The sequence below is a fragment of the Scyliorhinus canicula genome, chromosome 10 (genome assembly GCF_902713615.1).
Source record: "Scyliorhinus canicula chromosome 10, sScyCan1.1, whole genome shotgun sequence".
Taxonomy (NCBI): Eukaryota; Metazoa; Chordata; class Chondrichthyes; order Carcharhiniformes; family Scyliorhinidae; genus Scyliorhinus; species Scyliorhinus canicula.
In genome coordinates this window covers 40,420,740-40,431,591 of record NC_052155.1, presented here as the reverse complement: position 1 = coordinate 40,431,591, position 10,852 = coordinate 40,420,740, and the positions used below count along the sequence as shown (strand labels likewise).

General features: G+C 48.5%; 1 non-coding gene across 1 annotated transcript; it reads right to left on the bottom strand.

Moving 5' to 3' along the window:
* Positions 1–236: 236 nt before the first annotated feature.
* LOC119972981 lies at positions 237–432 on the bottom strand. The gene has a single exon (XR_005462210.1). It is a non-coding gene; the product is annotated as a U2 spliceosomal RNA (small nuclear RNA).
* Between the last annotated feature and the right edge of the window lie 10,420 nt (positions 433–10,852).

Below are 10,852 nucleotides of genomic sequence, written 5' to 3'. Positions count from 1 at the left end.
GATTAGCTTCCTACAACCACAACCTTTGAACTAGGTATGACTCCAACCAGCGAAGTGTTTTCCTCCTGATTCCCATTGACTTTAATTGTGCTGGGACTCTTTGATGACATATCCAGTCGAATAAATGCTGCCTTGATGTTGAGAGAAGTCACTCTCACCTCCTCCTCTTGAGTTCCTTTTTTAATTGTCCATGTTTGGACCAAGGTTCTAATGAGGCCAGGAGTAGAGTGGCCATGGTGGAATCCAAACTGAGCATCAGTGAGCAGGTTATTGCTGTGTGAGTGCTTCTTGATAGCAGTGTCAAAGACACCTGCTCCAAAAACCAATCCAAATTCAAATTGAATCCAATTCATGGTCACCACAACAGAGACATACCAGATCTGAGGCAAAAGGCTACTACACTTGATCTTAGCCTAAAGGCCGAGAAGCGATCTGTCCTGCTTTTTATGGACAGGAGCTATCTGGGCAATTTTCCACATAATTGGTGAGGTACCAGTGTTGTAGCTGTACTGGAACAAGTGGTTGGTGGCCTGACTAATTCTGCAGCACAAGTCTTCAGTCTTTTGCCAGATGTTGTCAGGGTTTGTGGCCTTTGCAGTATCCAATGCTTTCAACTGTTTCTTGATACCATGGGGAGTAAATTAAATTGGATAAAGATAGCCAGTGGAATTCACCGTTGGTGGGATCCTCCTCTCCGCCGGCAGCGCACCCATGCCCGCTGGTTTCCCGGTGGTGTGGAGTGGCCACAATGGGAAATCTCATTTGGCTGGCTGATTTAATGGAGGATCCTGCTGCCGGTGAGAGCACGCCGCACAGGAAATGAGGTTGGTAGATCGGAGATACCGCCCAGCACCTGTGATGCTGGGAACTTCAGGGGAAGGCCAAGATGGATTGTCCACTTAGCATTTCTGGTTGAAGATAGTTACAGCCTTATCTTTTACACAGATGTGCTGGGTTCCTCCAAAATTGAGGATAGGAATATTTGTGTAGCGTTCTCCTCTTGCTAGTTGCTTAATCCATAGAATCCCTACAGTGCAGATTGAGTCTGCACTGCCCTTCCAAAAGCATCCTAACTAGGCCCACTTCCCCGCCGAATCCCTGTAACCCCACCTAACCCCAGGCTGTTATTGTTGCTTTTGGTCTTGTTTGTGATAATCATAGTCCTGAACTTACAAATAAGACTGGCACTGTTCGCAGACTCTACCTTATATTGAACATTATGCTAATTATTTACAAGGTATGCACTACACAAGGCTCTACATAGAACGGTTGCTCTACAAGCTCTCCTATCATGTGATCTTATGTCATTGATATTGGACTATATCCCATAGAATCCCATAAAATCCCTACAGTGCAGAAGGCCAATTGGTCCATCGAGTCTGTACTGACCCCCTGAAAGAGCAACCCACCCAGGCCCACTCCCCCGTCCCATCTCCGCAACCCCACCCAACCTGCACATCTCTGGACGCTAAGGGGCAATTTAGCATGGCCAATTCACCTCCCCAACACATCCTTGGACTGTGGGAGGAAATCAGAGCACCCAGAGAAAGCCCACACAGACACAGAGAGAACATGCAAACTCCATAGAGACATTTACCCAAGGCTGGAATTGAACCCGGGTCCCGGATTCGGTTTGGCAGCGGTGCTAACCACTGTGCCACCATGCTATCCATGTATGTCATGGCAGCACAGTAGCACAAGTGGATAGCACTGTGGCTTCCCAGTGCCAGGGTCCCAGGTTCGATTCCTTGCTGGGTCACTGTCTTTGCGGAGTCTGCACGTTCTCCCCGTGTGTGGGTGGGTTTCCTCCGGGTGCTCCGGTTTCCTCCCACAGTCCAAAGATGTGCAGGTTAGGTGGATTGGCCATGATAAATTGCCCTTAGTGACAAAAAAAAGGTTAGGAGGGGTTATTGGGATAGGGTGGAAGTGAGGGCTTTAGTGGGTCAGTGCAGACTCGATGGGCCGGATGGCCTCCTTCTGCACTGTCTGTTCTATGATCTATGTTATGTACATAATTAACATGAACCCATTATACTACATCTCCCTCCAAGTCTCTGACTCAAGAAATGCTATTTACATTATCCTACCTCCCCCCCCCCCCCCCCCCCCCCCCCCCCACCAAAAGTCCCCATCTTCATCTCTGGCTTACAGAGGTAAGCGTTGTGATGGTGGCAACTGTCTCACTGACCTTATTGCATCTCTCTTGTAAGTGGCATAAAATTCTATTTCTCCATATTCACTCTTGAACTCTGTAGAGTACCTTGGGAATCTTCTCTGGTTCTCTGCCCAGGTTGTCTTCCTGTTCACAAAGATAGTTAGTCTATGCAATTGATTGTTTTCTGCTTGATAAGAGTGCATTGCAATTTCCTCTCACTATCCCATTCTCTGTGTCAACAAGATACTCGTATTTTGTGTCTTTTCCAGTATTTTTCATACTCTATTGTGGTCTCCAATCTAAACTGGCTCCATTAGTTGGAGTTCTGGTAAATCCTGCACTCTATAGTGGTGACTGCAGTTCTTTGTCTGATTTGCACAATACTCTTCCTCCCTCTCCTTTTCTCTCTCTTCTCTGTCAGAGGTTTTTAGGCATGGCATGAGCATATGTAGTTCTGATACAGCTAACCCATTCTGTTGTGTTGTGGAATGGTAGTTCAACAGAGCTATGTTGAGATCATCATTCTTTTCGCCATAGCTTTGACCATTTTACTCCTCTCTCAGCCTCATTGTGGGTACCTGGGCAAACCAGTTCACTGGACAAATCCATAGCCTTGTATAAATTTCTTGAACCTTTCACTTGCAAACCGTGAACCATTGTCTCTCCAGAATGCCATGCGTTTAAAAAAAGTATTTGAACGATTGATGACTGCTTCTGAAGTTGTACAATGAAGGTGTTTAACCTCAATCCATCAGGAGTCAACAACTATGAGGAATGCCGATCGATAGGGCGGCACGGTAGCACAGTGGTTAGCATAGTTGCTTCACAGCTCCTGGGTCCCAGGTTCGATTCCCAGCTTGGGTCACTGCCTGTGCAGAGTCTGCACTTTCTCCCCGTATCTGCGTGGGTTTCCTCCGGGTGCTCCGGTTTCCTCCCATAATCCAAAGATGTGCAGGTTAGGTGGATTGACCATGCTAAATTGCCCTTAGCGTCCAAAAAAAAGGTTGAGTGGCGTTACTGGTATACGGGGATAGGGTGGAGGTGCGGGCTTGGGTGGGGTGCCCTTTTCAAGAGCTGGTGCAGACTCGATGGGCCGAATGGCCTCCTTCTGCACTGCAAATTCTATGATTGAACAGGTGCTGCAGCTGAAAATCATGTTCCCGAGTGATTTCAGATTTCTGGCCAACAAACTAAATTTCATGCCCTAGCAACACATTTTAATGCCAAGGTATCCCTGATGTATTCCTTGAGGATCTCAAGTCTGAGGACTCTTGGTATGACCAACCTCTCATCGTAGATTAATAAGGCATCTGCAATATTGCTCAAAGTACTGTTTTCAAATGATATTTTTAGGAACATATTCTGGCCATCCATTTTCGCAGTTTTCCCTGAGTTTAGCACATTCTTAATCTGTTCTCTGCGCGAAGTGAACTCTGTTCAACTTCTCTGTGGCTGCTGATAAGAATTTTGTTACGAGTGAGCTTTATGGCTTTATCATTTCAGCAAGATTTATGTCCTCCTGTTCAGGCTGCCCAACACAAATCCATGAGAATGCATCTTCTGTTGTTTGCAGCTTGCTTTCTATTTGTCTGGTTCTGTCACTTGCTGTTCCAGGGAAATCTTTTGCCTGGTTTCCTCCATGTTTTCCAATTCCTCTCCTTCAAAGAGAAGTTGTAAATCTCTGTGCAGGCTTTCTGGCTTGACTGTGAGCATCTTAATTCTGAATCATGCAAGATATGATTTCTCTTTCTTGCTGGGGTTTTGCAATTCCTTGACTTGTAGCTAAATGCCTCCTGGACCAGATGTAGTCTCATGGTCGCTGGCTGTAGTATCTCTGGTTTGAACCACTTTTCTGTGTCGAACTTGAAGTTTGTTTTGTGCCTGTTGACCATTTGATCCAGTGACCTCTCACACGGACGGCACTTCAGGGTCCTTTTCTTCTTCAATTTCTTGAGTGTCTTGACTTTCCTGAATGGTTCGTGATCTTGGCTGTTTCTCTTTTAATTGTTTGGTTCAAAGCTGCTTGCAGCAACAAATTGATTTAAAATGGCCTCTCTTCTTGCAGGAATTTCACTCCACATTCTTCACGCTAATTGACACCTTGCTGTCCTCCCACTTTCTAACCTCTGTAAACTTGAGATCTGCTGCCCATAGCCAAACGCATTACAAATCCCGTTCACCCATCAATTCTGTGCTCGCTGATCTACACTGGCTCATGGATAAGCACTGTCTTGACTTTAAAATTCTCATCCCTGCCTTCTAATGCCTCCCTAACCTGGTCCCTCTCCAGCTCTCTAATGTCATCCAGCTGTCTAGTCTTGACAGATACCTGAGCTCATATGTTTCTGGCCTCCTGAGCATCCTTGATTTTAACCGCTTCACAGTTGTTGATCGCGCCTTCAGCTGCCCTAAGCTCAGAAATTCCCTTCTTGCACCTCTCCAACTTTCTACACAGCGGCATGGTAGCACAGTGGTTAGCACAGTTGCTTCACAGCTCCTGGGTCCCAGGTTTGATTCCCGGCTCGGGTCACTGTGTCTGCACAGTCTGCACGTTCTCCCCCTGTCTGTGTGGATTTCCTACGGGTTTTCCGGTTTCCTCCCACAGACCAAAGATGTACAGGTTAGGTGGATTGGCCATGCTAAATTGCCCTCAGTGTCCAAAAAAAAAGGTTAGGTGGGGTTACTGCGTTACAGGGATAGGGTGGCAGCGTGGGCGTAAGGAGGGTGCTCTTTCCAAGAGCCGGTGCAGACTTGATGGGCTGAATGGCCTCCTTCGGCACTGTAAATTCTATGATTCACAGCGCCAGGGTCCCAGGTTCGCTTCCCGGCTTGGGTCACTGTCTGTGCGGAGTCTGCACGTTCCCCCTGTGTTTGCGTGAGTTTCCTCCAGACGCTCCGATTTCCTCCCACAAGTCCCAAAAGAGGTGCTGTTACGTAATTTGGACATTCTGAATTCTCCCACTGTGTACCCAAACATGCCCCTGAATGTGGCGACCAGGGGCTTTTCACAGTAAGTTCATTGCAGTGTTAATGTAAGCCTACTTGTGACAATAATAAAGATTATTATTATGACCTCACTTTCCCCCATTTTTGATTAATAAGGGGATCAAGGATTACGGGGTGCAGGCAGGAGAATGGGAATGAGAAACACATCAGCCATGATTGAATGGCGGAGCAGATTCGATGGGCCAAATCGCCTAATTCTGTTTTTTTTTCTTATGACCTTAAGGTCTTTAAGGCACTTCTCAAAATGTACCTCTTTAAACCACCTTTTAGTCATTTATGTTGCTTAGTGTGATATTTTGTTTCATAATGCCTCTGTGAAGCACCTTGGGATGTTTCATTATAGTAAAGGCATTATATAAATGTAAGTTGTTGTTGTTGTTGTCCATCCGTGGCCCGCTCCAGTGAAGCCCGGCTCAAGCTGGAGGGGCAGTGTCTCATCTTCCAATTGGGCACGTTGTCACCCTGAGAACTCAATGTTGAGTTCAGCAGCTTTACATTGTGGCCTTTCTCCTCCACCTTAAAGCCCCCTTTTTTTGTATCCCATACATGTACAGCCTTAATACAACCCCCAACCCCTTTCTTCTCCCACACCAGGCCATCTGTCTTTTGTTCTTCAAATTGCTACTTTTTCTTGCAGTGTCTCCAGTTCTTTTTTTTTTTTATAAATGTTTTTATTCAGTTTTCGTATTTTATATTGAACAAATTACAAATTGTTAGGAGAGAGAAACAAAAAAAAAAACAAACAAAAACAAACACGCAAAAATTAACATACATATTTACAGGTAAGCATCTTCGTAGTAGTAACTGCGCCCCCCCCCCCCCCCCTCAACATGTTTATTTAGCTTGGTTTTGGGCCTTAGCTAGCCATCGAACCCCCGTAACGAACCTGTAGCCCCCCCCCCCCCTTGGCACAACCGTGGTACTGCCGTGCCAATCGAGCCCCCAGATGCCCCAAACGGGCATCTGGTGCTCGTTTCACGACGGCAGCGAGCAGGTGTGTTTGCTGCCGTGTTGAAACGGGCGTGAAGGCCCAGCCGCTCGGCCCCTCGTCCTCGGAGAATCGCCGCTCGCCGTAAAAAGCGGCAAGCGGCGATTCGTGGCGTGGGTCGGGCGTGGGGGGGTGGGGTGGAAGTATAGCGGGAGGGCGTGAAAAATGTCGGGAGGCCCTCCCGCTATTCTCCCACCCGGCATGGGGGATGGAGAATTGCGCCCAATCTTTTAAAAACATGCCTCTGACCATGCTGTATGTTGAGGCATGCTCACAATCCCCAAGATGCCTTAGCAGCACCCCATTCTCCCGTTGGGGTTGCTAATTTGGACATTATGAATTATCCCTCTGTGTACCCGAACAGGTGCCAGAATGTGGCGACTAGGGGATTTTCACAGTAACTTCATTGCAGTGTTAATGTAAGCCTACTTGTGACAATAAAGGTTATTATTATTATTATTGCCAAGTCTCGAGAATGGCTGGCTTTCTGATTGGGTCAGTAATATCGAGAGCTCACTCACTCACCATCCTTAATAAGTAGGAAAGCATGCGGACAGCCAATTGAAGATTGCCTCCAGAAAGATTATGCCCTCAATAGCACTGCCAGTAAGCATTGACTCAGGACCTCCACTTGATCCCAATGTCAGGGTCCCAAAGTCATTGGGTAAATCCAGCCCAATATGTTGGCCCGCACACTCAAGTAAATTAATTTACAACTGACAATTTAAACTCTGAGGTTGGACTCTTTAGCATCCTTGATTTCCTCACCCCACCATTGGCTGCTCAGCTCTAAATTCCCTTACTAAACCTAAAAGGTGCCGGAGTGTGGCGATTAGGGGATTTTCCCAATGACTTAATTGCAGTATTAATGTAAGCCTACCTATGACAATAATAAAGATCATATTATTATTATTAAACATATATATCTATCTCTCCTCACTTTTTTTTTTATAAATGTTTTTATTCAGTTTTCGTATTTTACACTGAACAAATCACAAATTGTTAGGAGAGAGAAAAAAAAAACCAAACAAAAACAAACACGCAAAAATTAACACACACATCCACAGGTAAGCATCCCCGCAGCAGCAACTGCGCCCCCCCCCCCTCCCCCCCTCAACATGTTTATTTAGCTTGGTTTTGGGCCTTAGCTAGCCATCGAACCCCCGTAACGAACCTGTAGCCCCCCCCCCCCCTCCCGCTACCTTCCCCCGACTATTCTTCCTCTTGTACATTGGCCACAAATAGGTCCCGGAACAGTCGCATGAATGGCTCCCACGTTCTGTGGAAGCCGTCGTCCGACCCTCGGATGGCAAATTTGATTTTCTCCATTTGGAGAGATTCCGAGAGGTCGGACAGCCAGTCCGCAGCTCTGGGCGGTGCTGCTGACCGCCAGCCAAACAGGATTCTACGGCGGGCGATCAGGGAGGCAAAGGCAAGGGCATCCGCCCTCCTCCCCAGGAATAGATCTGGCTGTTCTGAAACCCCGAAGACCGCCACTATCGGGCATGGCTCCACCCTCACTCCCACCACTTTGGACATTACCTCGAAGAAGGCTGTCCAGTACTCCACGAGTCTGGGGCAGGACCAGAACATGTGGGCGTGGTTGGCCGGGCCTCTTTGGCACCGTTCACATCTGTCTTCCACCTCCGGGAAGAACCTACTCATACGGGTTCTTGTTAAGTGGGCCCTATGTACCACTTTTAGTTGCGTCAGGCTGAGCCTTGCGCACGTGGAGGTGGAGTTGACCCTATGCAGTGCTTCGCTCCAGAGTCCCCACCCGATCTCCATCCCCAGGTCGTCCTCCCATTTCCTCCTTGTTGCGTCCAGTACGGTGTCGTCCCTATCTACCAGTCGGTCATACATGTCACTACAGTTCCCTTTCTCTAGGATACTTGCGTCCAGTAGGTCTTCCAGTAGTGTCTGTCGTGGCGGTTGTGGGTACGTCCTTGTCTCCTTTCGTAGGAAGTTTTTGAGCTGCAGGTACCGTAGCTCGTTCCCCCCAGCTAGCTGAAATTTCTCTGTCAGTTCGTCCAGTGTTGCGATCCTGTCGTCCGTGTATAGGTCCCTGACTGTCAGTGTCCCCCCGTCCTGCCTCCACCTTTTGAAGGTGGCGTCGGTCAGTGCTGGTTTGAACCTATGGTTGTTGCAGATGGGAGCCCTGTTCGACATTTTGGTCAGGCCAAGTTGCTGCCGCAGTTGGTTCCAGGATTGGAGGGTGGCTGTCACCACTGGGCTGCTGGAGTGTTTTTTGGGTGGGGATGGGAGTGCTGCCGTGGCGAGGGCCCGGAGGGAGGTTCCCATGCAGGAGGCCTCCTCCGCACGCACCCACTCAGCTTCTGGCTCCTGGATCCATCCCCTTACTCGCTCGGCTGTTGCTGCCCAGTGGTAGAATTGTAGATTCGGGAGGGCTAACCCTCCCCTGGTTTTTGTTTTTTGTAAGACCTTCTTTGGGATCCTAGCATTTTTACCCCCCCATACGAACGCCATGATGAGTTTGTCCAGCGCTTTGAAAAAGGCCTTGGGGATGTAGATCGGAATGGATCTAAACAGGAAGAGGAACCTGGGCAGTACGTTCATTTTGATCGTCTGAACTCTCCCCGCGAGGGAGAGCGGGAGTGTGTTCCATCTTTGCAGGTCCTTTTTAACTTCCTCCGTCAGGCTGGTGAGGTTCCATTTGTGGATCCCTTTCCAGTCATGGGCTATTTGGATCCCCAGGTAGCGGAATTTATGTCGGGCTTGTTTGAACGGCAGCCCCTTTAGTGCTGCCCCCCCCCCCCTTGCGGGTGTAATGGGAAGATCTCACTTTTGCTCATGTTGAGTTTGTAGCCCGAGAAGGCTCCAAACTCTTTCAGGAGCGCGATGATTCCGTCCATGCTGCTTTGTGGGTCCGAGATATAGAGGAGCAGATCATCCGCATAGAGTGAGACTCTGTGCTCTCTATCTCCCCTTCGGATCCCCCTCCAATTTTTTGCTGCCCTGAGCGCGATTGCTAGCGGTTCGATTGCTAGTGCGAACAGCAGCGGGGACAGTGGGCATCCTTGTCTGGTGCCCCTGTGCAGCTGGAAGTATTGGGAGTTGGTATTGTTGGTCTGTACACTCGCCATGGGAGCGTTGTACAGGAGCTTTACCCAAGCGGTGAACCCTGTTCCAAGCCCGAACCGCTCCAGTACCTCTATGAGGTATATCCATTCGACTCTGTCGAAGGCCTTTTCTGCGTCCAGGGAGACGATCACCTCTTGTGTTCTCTCCCCGGAGGGGGTCATTATCACGTTCAGCAGGCGCCTGATGTTCGCGGTCAGCTGTCTACCTTTGACAAAGCCCGTCTGGTCCTCTGTGACCACCTCAGGTACACAGTCTTCTAGCCTTTTGGCTAGGATTTTGGCCAGTATTTTGTGTCTCCAGTTCTAACACATTCTCCCTCCCTTCAGTTTGGACAAAAAGTCGAAGGGCATGAAACGTTAACTCTCGTCTCTCTCCTAATAGATGCTGGCAGACCTGCTGAGTTTTTCCAGCATCCTCTGTTCTTGTTTCAGATTCCAGCACCTTCAGTATTTTGCTTATTTTTTTGTTGTTGATTGTGTTCTCACGGGACTGTTTACAACTCCGTGTCACTTCAGAAGGGGATTCAGAGACAAACACGTAGTCAAACTGGGATCACTGGAGAGTATGGCAGACGAGGATCGCCAAATGTCATTCCCTGAAGGAGAATAATGACCCATTGGGATTTTACAACAGCACAGCAGCATTCCTGGTCAGTTTTCCTGATGCTAGCCCATACCCTAATTTCCAGATTTAGTGAATTCCGTTTTACAGGTTACATGAACAAACAATTTCTGTGCGAATGTTGGGCGGTAGTTAACGGAAACATTTCTTTTTTTTAAATAAATTTAGAGTACCCAATTATTTTTTCTCCAATTAAGGGACAATTTAGCATGGCCAATCCACCAAACCCGCAGATCTTTGGGGGTGAAACCCACGCAGACACGGGGAGAATGTGCAACCCCATACGGACAGCGACCCAGGGCTGGGATTCGAACCCAGGTCCTCCGCGCCGCAGTCCCAGTGCTAACCACTGCGCCACATGCCGCCCCCAACGGAAACATTTCTCAGTTATTTTGTGGCGGGTTTTATAGAACATACAGTGCAGTAGGAGGTCATTTGGCCCATCAAGTCTGCACCCACACACTTAAACCCTCACTTCCACCCTATTCCCCAAACCCAATAACCCCTCCTCACCTTATTGGTCACTCAGGGCAATTTATCATGGCCAATCCACCTAACCTGGGAGGAAACCGGAGCACCCGGAGGAAACCCACGTAGACACAGGGAGAAGTTGTAGACTACGCACAGACAGTGACCCAGCAGGGAATCGAACCTGGGACCCTGGCATTGTGAAGCCACAGTGCAATCCACTTGTGCTACCGCACTGCCCAGGGAGTTTCCTGCCAGCTCTGCTGGTGAGTTCCTCACACCTATCACCTCACACTCCGGGTGCTCCGGTTTCCTCCCACAGTCCAAAGATGTGCGGGTTAGGTGGACTGGCCATGCTAAATTGCCCGTAGTGTCCTAAAAAGTAAGGTTAAGGTGGAGTTGTTGGGTTACGGGTATAGGGTGGATACGTGAGTTTGAGTAGGGTGATCATTGCTCGGCACAACATCGAGGGCCGAAGGCCTGTTCTGTGCTGTACTGTTCTATTTATAAAT